Source organism: Sturnira hondurensis, unplaced genomic scaffold (genome assembly GCF_014824575.4).
Source record: "Sturnira hondurensis isolate 20B ecotype Veracruz unplaced genomic scaffold, ASM1482457v3 Scaffold0004474, whole genome shotgun sequence".
Classification (NCBI taxonomy): domain Eukaryota; kingdom Metazoa; phylum Chordata; class Mammalia; order Chiroptera; family Phyllostomidae; genus Sturnira; species Sturnira hondurensis.
Window position 1 is genome coordinate 1115748 of NW_028077105.1, and position 21174 is coordinate 1136921.

Genomic DNA, 21174 nt, shown 5'->3' on the forward strand with positions numbered 1-21174 from the left:
ACCTGAACACAAGCCTGGCCATGCCACCAGGGTCGGTCTGATAACTGAGATGGCCACTGAGTAGCTAACAGGTGGGGAGTGTGTGCAGCACAGACTCACTGGACAAAGGGGTGATTCACATCCTGGGCAGGATGGAGCAGGACAGTGAGTGATTTCATCACACTACTCAGAATGGCATGCATTTAAAACTTGTGAATTGCTTATTCCTGGAATTTTCCATTTAGTATTCATGGACCTAGGTTGACTGCCGGTAACTGAAAGCACAGAAAGCAAAACTGTGGATAAGAGGTGACGACTTAATTCCAGAGGAGCAGTTGGGGAGGAGAGGCAATGGTTTCAACCGATTGCAGTTAAAATATCTCATGTTGCAACTTTACAAACGCCTAGGGCCACTGCTAGAACCCCTCCCAGGGCACAGGGTAAGGATCCCTAAAACATATTTTTCATAAGTTTCTTGATTTGCTTCGCGGATTCTTTCGGGTCATTCAAATCTTTCCCAAACTTCACCTCACCAGAAAGGCCTTCTCTAATCACTCTAGCCAGTCACTCTCTTTGCCATTTTCTACCCACTAATACTTGTGTATTTTCTTCAGAGCACTACCTAGCATTGCATTGTCTATTTATCATGAACTTATCCTCCGTGAACATAGATTCGATTCTGTTTTGTTCACTGTGTCCCGGCACTACGCACAGCGCCTGGTCGTTAGTTGCTCCACAAACATGAGGTGAATGAACTAAAGACCATGTACAATGAATGACAGAGAAGTATGTCTGTAAACTATTGCTGAATGGGGAAAGAACAGCAAATAGTAGGAAGATACTCAGTTCATCTCATTATGCCCAGACCCTGTATTTGTGAGTTTGCCTACTCATTAAAATGTACTTGTAACCCCCAAATCAATACTCACAGCACTCTGACAATCATTCACAGAAATGCACAGAGCAGCAAAAAATAGGAGTCGCCCAATGTGCTTATTCCCAGCTGCGTCTGTACAAGGTGACTCTCTCTCTGCCTTCTTATTTTAGCTCTCGTACTGTAAGCAAGTGTTCTTTTTGTGGTCTTTTTAGTACTGTGTTTTTTAAATTTGATTTTGCCCTTTAAAGTGGCCCCCAAACACAGCATTAAAGTGCTGGCGAGTGTTCTTCAGCTCAGGAAGTCCTATAATGCATGTTACAGAGGAAATACATGTTTGATGAGGCTCATTCAGGGATAAGTTATAGTGCTATTGACTATGAGTCCAATGTTAATGAACTAACCATGTATATTGAACAAGGTGTCTTTAAACAGAAACACACATCCAAACAATGTTATTTACTGATCACTTGACAAAATATCATGACCAGAGGCCCACAGGAACCTAACTCTATCCTTTCCCTTAGAACAAAGGTTCAGTGTTCACTAATTCACTGTTCACAGCAACTTTATAACTATCATAAATAATGAGAATCCACTGTATATGGTACAGGCATAGGTAAAGGTAGGTTTACAGTTGTTCATATGGAAAAAATACATCATAAATAATTCTTTAATACGTAATGAATGCTATAAGAATAAACTCTGGGCTTTGCATGCTCATAACTATAAACCTACTTTTGCCCACCCCTGTGTGTCCCATTGATTTGAAAAATATCAGCACTAAGAAGGTAGGTAGATAGGTAGATAGATATAGAAATAAATTTGTATAGAGATAGAAAAAATATCGGGTGTGCGTATACCAAACTGTTAACTTTGGTGGCCCCCAGGGAGTAGCGTTAAGAGAACATAGAAATGTTTCACTTTGTGCCCTTTTATACTTTTGTATTTTTGACAATTTGTTAACAAGTTATTATTACATTGCTGAATTTTCAAAGCAATGTTTTTTTAAGCTAAGTATAACAATGATCCTTTAAAACATTCATAAATTCAAGCAAGAACCCCCACCCCACCCCCCAAAAAAAGCTTATATAATTTTTGGACCCTTGCCGGGTGTGGTGGCGCCCGCCTGTAGTCCCAGCTACTCGGGAGGCTGAGGCAGGAGGATAGCTTGAGCCCAGGAGTTCTGGGCTGTAGTGTGCTATGCCGAATGGGTGTCCGCACTCAGTTTGGCATCAATGTGGTGACCTTCTGGGAGCGGGGGGCCACCAGGATACCTAAGGAGGGGTGAACTGGCCCATGTCAGAAACAGAGCAGGTCAAAACTCCCGTGCTGATCAGTAATTTTTGGACACATATTTTCAAAGAAACATCAACAAGAACGTTCAGGCCTATAAAGAAATAAAATAAAAATAGACCAGATAAGTGATAGAAGAGGCAAAACCGTATAGAAAATACCAATATATCATAACCAAATTGCTAAATAAATAAGTATACAAATAAACAACGAACACCTGTGAGAACAAGGACTCCTTTAAGCCAGATATAAGTGAAACAGAGCATATAAGGTAAGAGGAGAGTCCTCAGGTTTGACATAACTTACATCTTTAGAGAACCAAGTCAGAAAAACAAATCACAAAAGCTTGAAGCAAACAGAACTATCTAGTTCACAATAACATGGAAATAGACAGAAAGCCAAGGAATCTTCTTGGATTTGACTCTTCCCAGCACCCTGTGTTTTGGCAGCTAGAATCTTTTTTTAAAGTAATATCCTATTCAATCTTTTCAAAATATTACTGCTTTAATAAAAGATATGATTTTTCTTACCTTCAGGGAAGGAATATAGTAACATGTTAGCTTAGTTATTCTCTACAGGAGCATGTTATTTTTTGTATTGGGCAATAAATTAAGACAAGAACTGTGGCTAATTTATTCTAGGCGTAAGAGACCTGTGGCATGCATGGGTAAATGGAGACGCAAGATTTAGCACCCATTCCTAGAATAATTCCTGAGAGGTAAAGGCTGTTCTCAGAATGGAAATCATTTTTCTTGTTTCATGAATCGAAACCCATGAGGTGAGAGGAACTGAGTTGAGGTTTCTCCTCTCTCATAGACACAGTACCAGTTGGGCCTTAGAGTCTGCAAAAATTGAATCCTATTATCCTCACCCCTCCATTGCTTCCCCACTACCACCCCTGTTGCTCCCTTTTCCATGGGATCGTTGTAAGATGTCACTTTTAAAAACAATTCTGTAGACTAAATATTTGGGCTGATAGATCCCCAACTACTCCAAGTGTGAAAAAATCTAGATAATAAGAAAAGCCATCCTGGAGCCTTCTCCCTGCAAGGAAAAGGGAGCTCAGAGGGGTAAAGCGTCCTGCGGAACTGCTGTAGGGTGAGCATGTCGCTCAGGAAGATAGCCCCGTATAATGTTGTGAATGATGTATGGTGTTTTATAACCACCATAGACTGGACTGGCGTACTTTGTCATTGCCAACCAAAAACGCCACACAGCTAAAATTTGCCCTCCAGAGTCAAGCATTGTATAATAAATATATCACAGACTAGAAATTAGAAATCTTCAAATGAGAGGTTTTTCCAACAGAGCCACAGGTAGAATGAGTTTATGCCTGGTCAATGGGCATGAAATTATACTATTCCTCTCCCAAGCACATTTTTTTCCCTTAAACAAGCACAATTTCTTTATTAAAAGAAAAGTTTCTGGGGCATGTATTGATCTTTCAGCATGAACATTTATACTAATGGTTGAGAATAAAATTTGAACAATTAAGGAGAGAAGAAGCATCCCCAGGCTAGCTAATCTCATCCCAAGCCTGTAGCCAATCTGATTGAATTCTAAGTGTGGCAGTGCCTCCTTCCTACCTCTACCATACTTCACTGAATATAAACATATATTTTTTGCTGTATATTTTAAAAACCCATAAATAGCAACATTATGGCTCAAGAAAGGCTAAGAAAAGGCTTCTCCTGGGGTTTTTGTTCTCCAGATTTCTTTAAAAGGCTGTAAGAAAGACTCCAATCTGGACTGCAACGAAAGCCTGGCCTTGACCATTTTTAGGGCACATCCATTCTGGGGAAAACTTCTAGAAGGCATCACTAATACTCAGTAAAACAAATACATTTTAGGAGCTCAGAGTTAACTTCATCTGAGTCGATAATGAAATTCTCCTTCTAGGACTGTGGGCCTGAGGGATTTAGGTTTTGTTATTGGAAAATAAGAAATTCTAGTCTCTGAGAAAGGCCACTTGGCTCAGCATTGCTGATACTTTCGAGTTCCCTGATTCCAGCTCCCTATAGTTTCCCAATTTACAAATACATCTATTCATCTCTTCGAGGAAATAAAAATGATGCTTCTAGCTTCTCTAGAGTTTTTCTGGCAACTACTTATGTATGACATTTATCTTCCAGGTGAGAGCATTTTTGGCAACGGCATCTTTTTTCTCCTCCTGTCCTATTTGTATAAGGTCAGATTGGCCTCTATACTGTGCGCATGAAGAGCTTAATTGGAACAATATTATTATCCTTCACAATTTACAGAAATACATTTGGCCTCTGTGAAGTGTCATTTTCCTCAGAGAGAATAAGCTCTTTCCTTATTAAGCCTTTTGGAAGAACAGAAATAGTTCTTCTGAACACTCTGGCACCGGCAAAGCATTCTGTCATGTTGTTCTTAAAGCAAAAGGACAGAAGCAACACAATGGTTTTGAATTTTTTATTCTAAGACCATCTCCCAAAGTGAAAATCTGAAAAATCACACTGAATCCTGGAGTTGACAGGCTTCAGAGAAAGAATCCCACTGAACTGCCCGGGAAGGTATCTGGTCTGCAGGCAGACGGGATCGGCCCCTGGTGTGGGGTCCGTGTGTGACTCTATGAGGACCCTTTTCTTCGTAAACCCAGTCTCACCTGTTCCCAGGACTTCGATACAAGGAGGACAACAGTGCTAGGCAGCCATATTTCTTGGCTCTCTTTCCCTCATAATTTTAGTCAGAAAAGTTACAGCCAGAAATTTCACCTTCTCAAGATCAATATGAATGGAACCACGGGCTTTTTTAGTTCTTGTTTTTTATTCCACTATTCAGAGTCTTCTCAGCCATTTTTATATCCTTCCTGTATTTTTCTTCATCTTAACACCGGAATTTATCATCACGTGTCCAAATACTGCATTTCCCTCAGTTGCCCTGTTTTTCCCTCAATGGAATTAAATATCTTGCTCTCGGCCTTGTGGGCCTCACACAGCCTGGCTGTTTCTCAGTACCTCTTTGCTTGTCTTCTCTGTATAGTAGCTTGTCAGTTTTTCCTGTGTTTCCACAGTCCTAATTAGCGGCACTCATTTACCTGCATCCAGTCCCTCCGTCCCATTCTTGTTTCAGTCCACCATACACCATCCAGGCATCTCCGTCCTTCTAAAACTCGATTTTCAGTATCTCACCCTCTGTTCCCATCTCTCCCCGAAGTCCCCACCTAAACCTGATACTCTACACTAAAATGACAGCAACTACCATCATTAGCTGAGGACTTGTGACGATTACACTTAATACTATTCAAATTGCTTTACATACATTACATTGAATCCTCACTACAAAGTTAAAAGTTAATTTTTGTTACTCCCCTTCTATAATGGAGAACACTGGGCCTTAATATGTAAACAAGCAACTCTTCCGGTCATGAGGAGGGCTGAATTAGAATGCTCACCAGTTTGACTTTCAAACCCATGCTTTTCTCTGATTATGAAGGTCTCCGATTGCCTGATGAATCTATCTAAACTCTTCCAGCCTGTCATTTTAACGACTTTATTGCCTGGCCCACCTGACCCACTGCCTCACTGCCAACCCTGTGCCCCAAAGGATGGTGGTTAAGGCCACTCACACCGGAAGCAGCTTGTCTGGGCTCAGGTCCTGGCCCCCGGGCTCCCCAGTTCGGCCAGTCCCGGCAGTTACCCTGCCTCTCTGCACCTTCACTTTCTCATGAATTCTGATCCCGATAAATTCACTCATCTCAGGGAAATGTTCTGAGATTAGACGAGACAATGGCTCTCTTCATAGGACTTCCATCTGTTTCCTGTCAAAAAGTGGTCTTCCCTCTCCTTTCAAGTCATGAAGATGCAACCTACTAACCCTTCAGTAATTAATTTCATCGCCATAATATTTTTGTTCACTAATTTCATCTTCAGAGTCTCACAAATATACTCACTATATGTCCAAATATCTTGCTCTTGATTACATATTCCCCTCTGTTCTTCCTTTTTTCTTCCTTATATAGTGTTCTTCTCTTCCAAAATGATACAAATTTCCAAAAGATGCAGACATTATTCCTGTGTGCCTCCCAATAAGAACTTAATACTATGCTGAGCACAAAATATTTTGCCCCCAAGCCCAGAATCTCAGATTTACATTTCATAAATTTGTACTTACTAACCATAGTATCAGTTACATTTCATTCTTTCTTTCCTTTGCTGTGGTCAAATTCCTCCCCTAGATTCTAATCATCTCCAGCCTAGATCCTGATATCCCAACCGTACTAACCATCCCCCTAGCAACTTGCTCGCTCATTCATGACCAGTAAAAGGAACAGAAGGAAGGCCAGTGTGACTGAAATAGGAGAAGGTGAGAGGACACGGAGCAAGATTAAGCCCCAGAGGAAGGCAGAGCCCGAACAGGCAGAGCCCATCTGTTTTCTGTGTCCTATTTTAAGACAGCAGAGTGCCTGAAAACGTTCATTCTGAAGCCCAACTAGTGAAGTATGGACCTGGACTGTAAAACTGGGCTGATTGCTGATCCTCGATGCCACAGTTTTCTTACCTCTAAAATGAGAATAATAATAAAGTTGGGATTACCTGATTCTCTAGGGAACATATGCTGAGACAGGAATTTATATAGCCAGTTCTCTCCGGAAAAACACTGGAAAGGCAGTGGAGAAACCGGCTGGAGGAAAACTGAAATCGGACTGTGGAACAGTGACAGCAGAGCCTTGTCTGATCCCCAAAGAGTGTTGAAGCTGGAATGGCCCTGCAGGGATATCTTGAATTGAGGCCAGTCAACCCGACCTTTGTACCCCCAAACTGACCAATCATTGGCTGCAGGCTATCCCTGGAAAGATGTGCGACCTTGGGCAAGGCAGCCCCTTTCTACCAAGGGCAATTTCGAGGGAGGGATTTAGCTAAAAAGCTGTCAGCAGACAACACTTTCAGGAAATGAGGGAACAAATGGCTTGGCTCTGTGGGGGCCAATCTGTTTGACAACCCATGGCACCCAATAGGGTTGGCATAAAGATTAAATGAACTAATGCCTCTAAATCACTTAGGACGGTATATGGTATATTTAGCCCAAGATAAGTATTAGCTAGTAAGACAAGCTCATTGCCTAGAAGGTCTCTTTGCTGTACCTAAGGGCTTCCTAGCAAAAATTTTAAAAGAAAGTTGACAGTATTTCTTTTCAGTTCAGTGCCTTAAGCAGCTAAATTCTGTAAATATTTATGCATTCATTTGATTATTTATGGGTTTGCTTCTACCTGTTATATAATGCCTTGGCTTATTGTACCTTCAAGTGTTTATTTCCATACTGTCTGTCACTGAGTATAGCAAATGGAGAAAAACAGCGTCTTCTTAAGTGAACATGGTCATCACGAAAGACACACAAGAGCAACTGCCAGTTATTTAAAGAGTAAATTAATACAGATAGTCTTGCAGGAAAGAAGACATTTCAAAAACAATACCAAAGTGAAAGGCATGCTTCAACACCAGGAAACAAGAACTTGGTGAAAATCTGAATGTACACCCCTCCAGCCATACCCTAGGACTTCTTGATTTTCTTGGCAATATTCCCAAGGCACTGATTTCCTCATTCTGAGCTTTAGAAAAGCCTGGAGACCCTGGTGCTATTATTGCAAGGTGTCTGATATATAAATATGTAGCTACCAAACTTTAAATTTAACAAAAAAATTGGTAGTATATATTTCTCACTGTACATACCTCTGTCCTTCAAAATAGTGTAATACTCTGATTCACAATGTATAAGCTTATTTACTATCATTACTGAATAAATATATAGCTTTCTCTCATCATGAATTTTCTTAATTAATGTTTAATAAATGTACAACTATTTCATATTTAATGGGAAGTAAACATTCCCATACTCACTCACTACACCTTCACAACCCTCCTCATCCCCAATGCAATGTATCTCTTTCAACTTTAAGGCATCAGAGACACCAGATTTCCTCTTAAGGCTTGAGACAATATCTTACTTATCAGTGTATTCCTACAGTGCCTTATTCCTGTACAGTAGTAGAAGAAAAAATAATCCTACTTTTACAAATATTTATGGCATACTTGGTTTATGCCAGACAGTGAGCTAGGTGCATACATTGTCTACTCACATGTAGCTTACAATCTAGTAGAAGAGGCAAACCATTATACATTTATCATTTATACTTTTGATAAATGATGTAGAGGGGGAAAAAGCATGTGATGAGTGGTCATTTCAGGCAAAGATCTTCCAGATCGAGTGGGCAGGAGGAGTGGAGGAGATGTTGGGAAACACAGCAGAAGAGCTGGGGTCGAAAGTTCCAACAGGAGTCGGCCACCAGACTGGTGGCGGAGGACCCGGGTAGAGGGCACATCATGTGTAAGTAAATGGAGGAAACTTCAACATTGTCACTGACAGATGGACAGGACAATTCGCAATTTAGAAAGCAAGTTGGAGATAATTGGGTAGAAAGCTTCACATGCAAGTTTTTTTTTTAAAATTTGCTTACTTCAAAAATAATAAGAAAACACATTTTTGATTTGACAGTGAAATATTTCTTCCACTAAGAATTGTGGTAAATGTTCAGAATACAGGATGCACAAGATAATGTTAGTCTTCTGGGAGCTTACCCTTCAGGCAGAAGGGAAGGACAACAGTTATGTGAAAAGATGCAAATGCTGGGAGAGACAAGGCAGCCCGAGGTGGGCATGAAGCTCACAGTGGGCCTCCTGAAGGGAAGTAGGATGTTGTTGCTGCAGATGCGCTTTGTGGTAACTGCTGAGGGCCGTTGAGCTCAGGCTGCCTCACGGGGCAGGGTTAGCTGGCCCACAAGTGCGGGGATACCTAAAAAGAGGCCCTGGCCCAGCAGAGGAGTCTGGAAAGGGGGCAGCCGAAGAGCGGACATTTGAAGGGTTTGGAGCACACGTGACTGTTTACATTTTAAAAGGTGTTTTGAAAGAAGTGACATACATTGAGTTATAATTAAAGTAACACATGAAAAAACAACTTCAAACTACTTTGGAAGAAAATCCAAGTGATTTGCTCTTATTTCATTTCATTGTTTACAAGTCACTGGTTTGAACTATTCGGCTTAATGATGGAGTGTTTTTCTTTACCTTCACTCCATCGTCAAGCTTCTCTAACTTAGCAGAACTCATCCGCCAAGCCACAAGAGAGCAAGTTTTACATGTGGACCTTATCCTATGTACCCCATACACTTTTAAAATAATGCAAATGCTAATCATGGAAACCACACTATCTCAGCCTCTCCTGAGCGCGGTGGCTTTGAGAGTAGACCCTACAGTTCCTGGCATTTCAGATGGCACTTATTTGGGGGTGTTTTGTTGTTGCTATCACTTCAGGTATGACCCTTAGAACTGACTCTTCTCCAATCGGCTAAACCGGTGAATGTCAAAAGCCACTCTCCCTTGGGGAACTACAACATTGTAATATAATCTTTCTGCCCTTCCCCACAAAAGACTGTGTGGCCTGACTCCCACAGCCTCTAAGGGCAAGTGTTTCAGTTCAAGAACTGATTCTGCACACCTGTGAGTTAATAGATGAACACGGAGTAAAGAAGCAGCAGGGGGAGTCAGAGGTGGGAGGGGTGCGAAGGAAGCAAACCAGAGGGAGAAAGCACAAGGACTAGAAAGAACAGTTCACTACAGAAAATAGTCAGGAGAAGAGATGGCCCAGAAGCCCAATGTCTTTGCTTTCACATGGGTTCCCTGAGTTTCTAAAGTCAGAAAAGTTTTAGCAGCTATTTCTGTAAAAATGTGGCCGCATTTTATAATGATCAGGGATTCCCAGGGGTTATAAATGTGTTGCATTTTTTAGTAACTCAACTCCGTTCTAATCACAATTCCAAATATACTTGTGGACTCAATAAATATTACTCAGTGGGCTTGTTCTAAAAGCAAAGCTTTCTTCTAAAAAAACTCCATACACCTTACCATGATTAATCAGCACACAGGGTAAGAAAAAGGATAGAAATGACTGCTGCCGGCACTTTGCATTCAGGGAAAGCACCAGAGAAATATATTCCAATGTCTAAGGTCACAGCCAATCAAGGCCGATGTCAAAACCAGAGGCCATGCATTGGCCTGTGGATTCCATCTGCTTCCCTCACTGCATCACAATGGGATATTAATTTAAATAGAGCCACCCATTAGCCATAAAACAAGCATAAGAGGATTCTTTAGTAATAGATATAATTTTTTTCTGAAAAAAAAAAACACCCTTTGAAGACAGTATCTATTTACCCTAACATAATGCAATGTAGTAAAACATTTATAAAATTTCTTAAGCTTCCTTCTGTTAATAGTGAAACACTGAATCACACATGGGCATTGCACAGCTGAACCATCGGCATCCACGGGTGTGTTATCTAATATTTATCTGAAAAACGATTTTTATTTGGATTCATGTTTCATTTATTCTTTCAGTAGACCTGTATCTGAGAAGGCAGGGAGTTGATTACAGAAATTATGGCACATGCAACAGATTTCAGTGCTGTGTTTGCCTCTAGTAAAGAAAGTCAACTTTTATATTTCCGATGTGCTCTCCTGGTCTCTCCAAGATGTTCTTAGGACCTTGAACAATACATGAGCTCCTGCTACTGCTCACAGTGACACAGCCACACAGAGGTGGCTTTCAAATGGACTCATTCCCTTAAATCTAAGCATAACAATGGGAAGAGGAAGATCCACTTCCCAGATGGTGTTACATCATGCAAGGATCACCAAGTCCCTTCCCAAGCTGACCTTTTCCCGTCCACTGAGTAAATGCCTCTATGGACTCCAAATACTTCAGGGTTCCAATGTCGCGTGGTGAGTGTGGACAACCACCCTACACTTTCTGCAGGGCATATACATACATAGGTGGTTCAAAGTTGTCAGCAACTTAGACATTCTCTGTGAAGTCTTGCTTCCTTTCAACAGTCAAGTTCAAAAACATTTGCCCCCACCTTGTAACAAATGTGAGAGTATTGACTTTACAAAATCATCAAATGGTAGGGCCAGAGAAGAATTTAGAATTAAAATCCAATGTTTTACAAATGCAGGAAGAGTTTCTAAGAGCTCATGTGGCTTGTCCAGTGTTCCCTCAACAAATGGCGACACAACCAACACTTGAAGCCTGGTGCCCTGGCTCCAGCCTACCCCTCATCACACCTACTTCTTACATTGTAGCTGTGGGAGTGCAGGGACCATGCCTGCTCGTCCACACATGTCACCACTTGTCCAGCTTCTAGCACAGTGTGGGACATACTGCACAGAGGGGGAGGAAAGAAAGAATGGTTGAGTTTTGAGTCCTGAATCTGACTATTTTTTAAGTCTCAACTATGTTAGTTTATGTAGCTGGGTCCCTGAGGATGGGGTTATGGTGGAGGAAAGATAGAATCAGACAAAAAGCCCGCCATACACATGGGGAGGTGGTTGTGGGGTTTGCAGAGAAGGATAGAAGGGTCAGGTAGAAACATTAGGGGGGTAAACGGAAGAAAGAGCATCAGGATGAATGCCCCCAGGGTGTGGCTCTGTGAAGTCACATGTCTCAAAGAACTTGGAAGGTGTAAGTGTGAAGGGAATACAAGGGACCCAGGACAGAGCAGCTGATACACGCCTTTTCCTACCAAGAAAGCAGCCCAAAGTGTGGGGCACAGATTCTCATCAGAGTTCTCTGCCCTGTTCAAACCCAGGTCCCTACCCATGAGCTTTTTTGGCCTTCTTGAAGCCTTAGCTCTAAAAGTGATGTGTACAGTGATGAACTGGAAGCCATTCTCTTAGGGATGTTACTCAAGGCCCAGCTTTGATCAAATTCCACTGCAGGATGTGGACAGAAGGGGTCCAGGTAGGAGCTCACCTCATGAGGACCCAGGGTTCCCCCAAAGCTCTGCCATACTCTGCCAGCCCTGCCTCTAGCGTCACAACAGCCACACCCCTCCTCCATCCTCACACCACGTGTACCGCCGCTACGTAAATAATCTCTTCCACCTCATAACAATCTCTCATACAGTCAGCGTGGTTCAGCCCTTTAACGACTAGTGTATCTCACATATCTATTTTCTGATCCAACATCTCTCCCCACTTTCAACTGGGTGTCTTAAAGGCAGCTCAGAAGCAAAATTTTCAAGTCTTAAGTGAAGGCAATCGATCCTCATTATGTACAGATTTCAAATTACAAATTTTCCTACTCACTAAAATTAAGTTGTGGCCCCCAAATCAATACACACGATGTTTTCATGTGTAGAGAATTTGAATGTTGGGCCCCCAAGTCCTCAGTGAGGTGGAGCTAAGCAATGCCCTTGCCTTTCTGTTAAAGCTCTAAGACAGTGAACAAGTGCTCCTTCTGCAGTCTATTGGGTGCTGCCTTTTCCACATTTCTGTGTGTTTTGTTGGGGATTTCACTTGTGGAATGAATACCCTGAGCGCACTGCTGAAGTGTTGTCTAGTGTTCCCAAGCTCAGGAAGACTGTAATGCGCTTCACAGAGAAAATCCATGCATTAGGTAAGCTTCATCCAGGCATGTTATAGTGTTATTGGCTGTGAGTTTACTGTTAACAAATCAACAATATATACTGAATAAGGTGTCTGTAATGGTTGACTTTATGTGTCAATTTTACTGATCCTTGGGGTGCCCAAAACATTATTTGGGGGGGGGGTGTCTGAGGATGTTTTCTGACGATATTAGCATTTGAATCACTTGGCTCAGTGAATGTCTTCCCCAATGTGGGTGGGCATCATACAATCCTTTGAGGGTCTGAATAGAACAAAAGGTGGAAGAGGAAGGAATCTGCCACTTTTTGCTCCTGCCCGCATATGTGAGCTAGGGCTCCTGCTTGTGGACTCAGAGTTAGGCCACCTGCTCTCTGAAGTTTCAGGCCTTCAGATTCAGACTGGAATTACACCACCGATTTCCTGGGTCTCCAGCTTGCAAGTGGCAAGTTGTGAGACTTCCAAGTCTCCATAATTGCATGAGCTAATTTCTCATAATAGATTTCCTCTGTGTGTGTGGTAGTGGTGGTGGATTTCCCTGCTGGTTATGCTTTTAGGAGAATCCTTTCTAATAGAGTGCCTTTAAACAGAAACATACATAAAACAAGGGTATGTATTAATCAGTTGAGGAAAATGTTGTGACCAGAGGCTTACAGGAACCTCACCCTATATTTCCCCTAGAAGCATTAGTTCAAGATTCCCTAATTCAGTGTTTATAACGACTTTATAGAACATAACTACCATAAACAAAAAGAATTGACTGTAATTATCTCCTTACTTCATCTTAATTTTCACCTTACCCCCAAACTCAGTTAATGTCCCAGAAATCTGGCAGTGAGCCTTCTCTCCCTCTAGGCTGTGGGTGAATAAAGGATTCTGAGAAAAGCAATCTCACAGGGTGATCTGATCATAAATTCCTAACTGGACAGGTCATGGTGGGTAGTCATGTCCCAGGCCCGTGACTTCTTCAGTAAAAAGGCTTATCTTTGCCTCACGCAAGTCCTGCCCTTTGCTCTGTACATCTTCCACCTCGGGCTGCCTCTTTTTCCAAGTAACCCACACGAGCTTGTTAACTTTCCTGTAATCTCATCCCCACCTTGTTTTCCCACACCTCTGTGTCATCTTCCTTAGATTCCCTCCTTAAATTCAAATACAGAAAGAAACTGCAAAACTGTTATTCTACAGAGCATTTGAGACCTTACTTCCCAGCAGTTGTTACCAGTTAGGTTCAGGTTTGCAGTTACCCTACAGGTTTGGACATTTTACATTGACACCATCCACACCCAAACAGTCCTCAAGCCTAAATATATGCACTCTCTCCTCCTCAGCTGCACTGTTGGACCAGGTCCTAGTAATCTAGCACCAAAATGATCACAATAGACTCCAGACTTGTCTTCCGACTTTGGTCTGTTCCCATACATTTCATGCCCTGCCCGTGTGAACTGACTGTGGCTCTTCACCACCTTTGAGATCTCACCACACCTGAAACCACATCTCAACCCAAATTCCAGCCGAGCCCTTGAAGCTCCTGTGATAGCAAACTGTGGGAGTTCTTTGCATTTGTCACCACCCTTTTGCATATGTTGATCTCTCTGCCTGGGATGCCTTACCTTTTCAAGTTGGTGGACATCTTATCTTCTGAGACGCAACTCAAATGTCACCTCCAGAGTCTCTGCTCCAAAAACAGGAAGAGGCTCCTTGCTCGGGGCTACCTCTGCATCTGGTACAGTTTGTTTCAACTTCCTTGATGTGACCAATGATAATTGCTTAGATGTTCCTTTGCCCCACTAGACTGAGCTCCTTGAAGATGGGGGCTGTCTTTCCATGTTTGATTCCATAGGAAATTTCCTATAGAGTTCAGAATAGCACATTCAATAAGGAATGATGAAGAATGAATGAGAGAGTGAATATATAACATTATTCCCACAATCTCACTACAACTTACTCTCCTCCATCTTGTGTGAATCTCATCCTGGTCTCAACTCTCCACCCACTCAGAAAAGAAGCAGAGGTTTCTAGGCAAAACTGTAACTGCCAGGTGCTGACTATTTCAAAGCTTATGGTTGAAACCAGAAGAATACCTGGCCTCCTGCCTAACCTTTGCTTTGGCCTGAAAACCCCCTCCCCCATTTCCCCACTAACTACTAATTTATCCTTCCTTTAAGCTCTAAATTTTTTCCTCTCTAAAAAGCCTTCTCAACTACCCTCTCACCCACCCCCAACCTCTGACTATGTCATGTTCTGAGCTCCTTGGGATGTTCTTAGCATGTGCTACCAGGGCTTTTTGTTAGACTTCTATGGCCCCTGACTAAACTCTAGAGCAGTAATGGAAGGTTTTTGAGAGCAGGTATCAGTGCATACCTGGCACAAAGTAGGTGGGAAACAGATGTTTGCTAACTAAGTGGATCACAATAACTCTGTGAGGTAGGCACTGTAACAGCATAGGAGGAGTACAGCATAATGACTGAGAATCAGCGCACTGTGATCCAACTGCCTGAGTGGTAAACCTGATCACATTCTGTCCAGGAAGCGTTCAGTTGTTCAATATCTTTGTGCCTCACCTTCCCCATCTGTAAAATGGGATTCACCAGAGTACCTACCTCATGGGTTTGTGCCGATTAAAAAAGATAATGCATATTAATCACTGAGCAATTCCTCAGCACAACACCTGGCCCACAGTGCATACTCAATAGTTGGCTCATATTAATATATTTTGTATAGATAAGAAAATGGTGCGAAAGAATAAATTATCCTGCCCTGGTGGGGTAGCTCCATTGGTCAGAGTGTCATTCCAACATGGCAACACTGTAGGTTTCATCCCCAGTCAGATCTCTCTCTTCTCTCTCCCCTCTCTCTCTCTCTCAAAAAAAAATCAATAAGTAAAATGTTTAAAGAACAATAAATTGTCCAAGATCACTTAGAAAAAAATTGAGAGGTGGGGTTGAACTCGTGTCAAGTTAAGGGGATTTCAAATGGCAACATGACAAAGCTGAACTGGGAATTACAAGGGTGGACTGACTCAAAGAGGAGAGAGAGTCTTAGAGACAGCCCTGTTGAATCTTCTCTGTACCCAGAGGAAAAATACACAGATAGAAGCCTCCAGAATCCAGTGATCTGGAATGTGCAGGGTTTAAAACTAAAAGATAAGCTGTGCACTACGGCCATACCACCCTGAATGCACCCGATCTCGTCTGATAAGCTGTGCAAAAAAGGAGACAGCATTCTAGAATAGGGTCCCCGAAATAGTGGCTCAGATTAGACACACAGGGCTAAAGACTGAGGCTAAGAATGGCTAGAAATGAACGCACAAGTATGGCAAAGTGAATGTAGAGAGCAGGCTAAGGGTGCTTTTCCCCAGGTGTCGCCCCACCCTCCGAAACAACTGAACCCAGCAGGAGGGCCAATGGCAAAGGAGTGTCCAGAATGAACTGTGGATGCTTTAACCTGCGGAGAGGAGACTGCATGTGTGGTGCTTCTCATTCATGCCTGGTTGGTTTATCCAAGTCCTCTTCCCCTTGGATGGGGATCACTTACATGCTTATGCCTGGGGTCAACAAGAATGATCCATAAAAATGTTTTCTTTTCTTTTTCTTTTAAAATCAGAAGGAAAGGGGGATATTTATAATGACTGAATAGAAATATATCCAGCCTGGATTATATGCATCTTTATACCAAGATAGACATAAAATATAAGTATCAATATGGAGGAAGGGACCCTTGAAGGCAAAAGTCCTCAGCTAAGTGAGGGAGCAACTTTCCAAATAAAGCACAAATATCATAAAGTGGCCCTGCCCATCATGTGAGCTGGAATCAGTGAGCAAGGAAATGTGAGGAAGAAGTAGAGAAAACCCAGAACACTAGGGCCCATTGGGGAAGAAATTCCTCTCTTTCTGGTAAGGACAGAGAAGGTCCCACATTCTGCCTGCTCCCCCACCTCCAACACAGCAACAATGTGACTCAGAACATTCTGTGCCCTACCAGGTTAATTATACCTATGAGATTCACTCAATTTCCTGCAACGTCAAAGATCACTCAAAGACTGTGGAATTCTCGTTTTAATCATTAGATCAAGCTCTTCCTTAGTGTTTGCCTGAACAACAGCCAGCCCATGGATGGTGCCTCCAAATGTCTAAAGAATGACAGTATCGATTCCCCCTATGTTTTCAGCTCTTGATTCATAAATGTAGAAGAATGGAATTTTCATGCTGCATTCTATAATCCATATATCCATTCTTATGAAATATTAGGATCAATTAAGAGCAGCTTTTGTCAACAAAATATTTTAAATGAGTAAGAAAGAAAATGGGTTGTTTCTTCCTTATTTTGCACTCAACATTGTCCAGCAGGGTTGATAAATACACTTGATCAAATCCCTCTGTGCAAGTAGTCCTGAGGCCTCGCCCCCCCACCCCAACTCTGCACCAGGAGGGAATGAATAAATGAATATCTAACAGGGCCCACACAATACCCACGAGATAATCGGCATTCTGAACGTGTCTGAAGATATCATGTATGATAGACACCAAAGAATGACCCTGTGCATCTCACCCCTGCATTGCTGGTTGGCAGGAATGGCAGAGCTGTGCAAACAGATCTGAGGAAGCACACAACAGATGAATCTGGAAAACATGCTCAGCATGATTAGCAGATGTCAGGAATGACACTTTTCTATCCCCTGCCCTCTTTGTGCAGGACACAGTTTTTGCTTTCCTTTGTTTTTCGAGCTCAGTAAATTCTGGCTGCAGTTGTTTACTACAAATGGCCGTACTGTTTACTAAGGGCTGGTGTGTCAGTTATTGAAGGAAGAGGGGCCCAAACAGGCCCACCTCCACAAGTTGAATTCTCAGCCCCGCTAATGGATCTCGGGGGTTTTAGGCTCCTAGGGAGGAAATGCAGACTGCCACAAGTGGGTCTCCAAACTGAGTTTCTGCAAGGCCAGCTGGCAGTGGCCTTGAGATCAGAAGGGGACACTGAGGAAGCATCTCCACAACAGCCACACTGAAAGTACCTATTCTCATCCACGACTACCAGTTCAACTATGAGAACGCTCCTGCAAGCAAGGTCTGCTTTCATAGAAACATAAGTATTATGCATTGCGGTCTATTATAAATTGGTTGTAATTTTCTCCTGAATTAAACTAGTTAGTGTACAAAATAATAATAATAATAATAACAACCAATGCCACAAAGCAAAAAGCAAACTCGGTGTCTGAAGGTTAATGATTGCTCATGAAAGCCACAGAAATAAATTATCTGCCTAGGGACACTGTCACATGATCAGCACAAAAGCTGCAACAGCCAAAAATGTTTATGTAGAGGGAAAAAACACTGTCAGCGTCACAGAACCCTTCCCCCCACAGCTAAATTCAAGTCCTGAGCCAGCCAGCTGCTCCTGACTGCTTACATTAAACTAATTTGTGCTGCTACATTGCAGCTGCTTAATTTTTAGTTTGAACTTTATCACCAATAAGTGTTACAATAACAAAAGATATGATGGTATCTCCAAAGAAATATCCATCAGCTCCCGAACAATGATGGCTATATAAGAGCAGATAGCAGAAAAACAAATTTAAAAAAAAAAAAAAGAAAACTACCCCCCTACTGCCTCTTTAAAGGGGGGAGGGGCAAACTTTCAGTGGGAAAGGCTTTAAAACGCTGCTTTGTTCTGAAGGCCATTCTGAAATGAAGAAGGGGGATGATTGAAAAGGTTAGCAAGCAGGGGAGGAGTTAACAAGTAAGATATGCTTTCCTAAGAGAGGGTGATTTGCAAGGTAAGACACTAAGAAGAGAGAAGGCCATTTCGTGACAGCAATGCAATCATACCCTTTCTCTCGCTCACTGCCACCCCCCACCCCCCAAATGTTACTGCAAACCCAACTGCAGCTTGGGCGGTAATTCCCAAGTTGCTGTAAACATCATACTTTGGCGAGCTGGGCACTGGAGCTTGCATTACTGTCGTCCCCCATGTTTTCCCGTGTTATTTTCCTAGCCCAGGGTAAATGCAGAAACTCGTCTTTGGGCAGAAATAGACACTGACCTGAACTGGTAGAAACTCCTGCCAAATATGCAGGCACTGTTTTTGCTACATTTTGGAATTTGGCTTAGCCCCTCTGTGAGGCCTTTATTTGTACTGGGAGCTTGAACAGAGACCTAGCAGCTTAACAACAACAACAACAAAAAGATTTTTAAAAAAGTATTAGGATTGCACAGATACTTTTCCATCATTAATTAATCTGAATAAGATGAATGTTTTCAGTTTTCAGTTGAGCTATCTCCTTACACTTCCCTGTTTACTGCGGGAGGGACAATTCAACTTCACCCAGATCAGTAATTACGAAAACAATTCCTTTGAAAGCAGGAGAAGAACACCCATGTCAGCTGTTTACAGCGTTTTTTTAAATTCTGTGGTTTTCAGAATTAAGGTTCAAAGTGAGGGTTATTAATGTTGAGCAATAAAGTAGTTTTTCTTGCACAAAGATGTACTAAATTTAAAAAGAAATGTGCACGCTGGAATAGTTTTCTCAGGATGGGAAGGGGGCGGGGCTGAGGGGGAGGTTGAGACCCACCCTTGTTTTTCCAACTTGAAGCCTTTACACCTCAAGGTCCCAGCCCAGGTCCTAGCGCTATTCTCTTTTTTTAGACAGCTGGTAAATCACATCAGGAGACTGACTCAGAACGCCACGGGGCAGGGCCCGTCTCTGTCACCAAGGGTTTCTGTTGATGACCCCCAGCTGCACCAGGGTGACTATGTTTGTGAGAGTTCGCCACAGGGCGATCCCAGGGGGCAAGGATGAGGAGTCCCTGGAGCCCATCAGGATGGCCCTGCACCTGTGCCAAGTGGGTCACTGTTGCATAACGCACGCCTTTCTCTCCACGCTGGGCTCCGTGGGACGCCTCGTCTGCTGTTGCAAGGCTTTAAGACTGCTGGGAACTCAGACGAAAGCATCCTGGGGCCCAGAGGTGTGGCAGGGTGTAACTTGAATGAGGGCAACTTTTTAAAAGGCACCTAACCGTAGGCAGGCAGGGAAGGACTCAAGGTAGAGGGACAATAGGAGGGAGGATCTCTGAGCAGCAACTCGCTTTTCTTAATGACAGAATTGGCAGCTTCATCTGGTTGCTCTTGAACAGAGTGAAAGGCCTTTCTTGCAGTCAGAGGCCAGACATCCTGCCTAAACTTCCACCGTGACACCAGGGATTATGTTGATGGAAGGTATCAGTCTACCTTACCCATCTGTTTTTCCAGAGCGGGGCTCAGCAGGTCTGAGGAGGACACTCTCAAGGTTCATGAGTAAGTTTGCACAATTGGTGTGAAAGGCAGGTATAAAGACCTGGGTGCTGATTATGTGTGTGTGTGTGTACGCGTGTATGTGAACGCACGTGCACACACAGAGCCCGCATATGAATGCAGAAGCAGTAGGTATGAAGATGCTTTCCTTCACTCTCAAGCAAGCCCCTCTATGACAGAAAGAAATTGCTGCCAGCCAGGAATGATCTCACATTGCCGAGCTGTTTGACTTGGCTATTGTCCTGAAAAATCTCTTGAAACGAATCCTTTTGGATGTAGCCTTTTCCAGAACAGTGCCAAATTAGAATAGACGCTGCAAAGCCTGAATTAGGACCGTGATGCAGCAACATGGTTACTTCTACCCTGTGGGCTCCTGAAGCAGCAGGGACCCTGTGCTCCCAGGTTCCTCCATCACGTCTCTGAAGGCTTCTCAACCTAACTTTGCTTTTTAGCTGGAAATTATGGTCTTCTGGCTTCTAATTGTCAGAGAAGAGGAAACAGTTAATGAGGTATGTTATAATTTCCAATTCACAACATTAACACTTATAGTCATAAGCCTGAAATGTATCATTCTTCACAGAGGCAGAGTGTGGAAAGTATGTATATGACTAAGGAGTACAAATTTTGTTTTTCATTTTTTGCCTCCATGTGCAAGCATAGGCCAGATTATAAAGTGACAAAAGTCAGGGAGATAACTATTCTTCCTCAGTGTTATAAATGACAACACCTCTAAAATAAAAGTCACTGTTACTATTTATTTATGTTACTATCATACAGGCATACAATAAAATATTTTCCTCTTAAGATCATAAAGGACTTTATAGGTCATCAAAAGAGATGGTGTACATAAAAGTGTTGCAAACTGTGGATGCTCTTTAAATGTAAGGAATTTTAATCTTATTACATCTGTCTTTGAATATTAACCATGGTCCATTTTAACTTTTATTTACAACGTAGGTGAGAGAAGGTATGTGGATCTGGCAAAATATTCCAAGAAATAAGAGTAAAAGACAAGCAGAGACTTGTCACAAGTCTTCACGCAACAAAAGTGCATGTGTTTGTTGTGTGTGCACTGAGGGGCCACACTGATGTCATGTGACTTAAGGGACACTTTGAATCGTTTCTTCCTGCTCAACATATACATCCTTACTGATGTGAAATTTCCCCCCATTCAAAACAAGAAGCCAGTAACTCTGAAACCCCTCAGTCGGTGTGTACCTGGCCATACTGATCCAGAGTGGTGAATGAGGGAAATCTGAATAGAGACGCCCACAGGCAGAG

General features: G+C 42.5%; 1 long non-coding RNA gene across 1 annotated transcript; it reads left to right on the plus strand.

Moving 5' to 3' along the window:
• The first annotated feature begins 1965 nt into the window (after window positions 1–1965).
• LOC118986786 (uncharacterized) lies at window positions 1966–9018 on the plus strand. The gene is made up of 3 exons (XR_005066445.1): window positions 1966–2067; window positions 8397–8401; window positions 9009–9018. It is a non-coding gene; the product is annotated as an uncharacterized LOC118986786 (long non-coding RNA).
• The last annotated feature ends 12156 nt before the right edge of the window (window positions 9019–21174 follow it).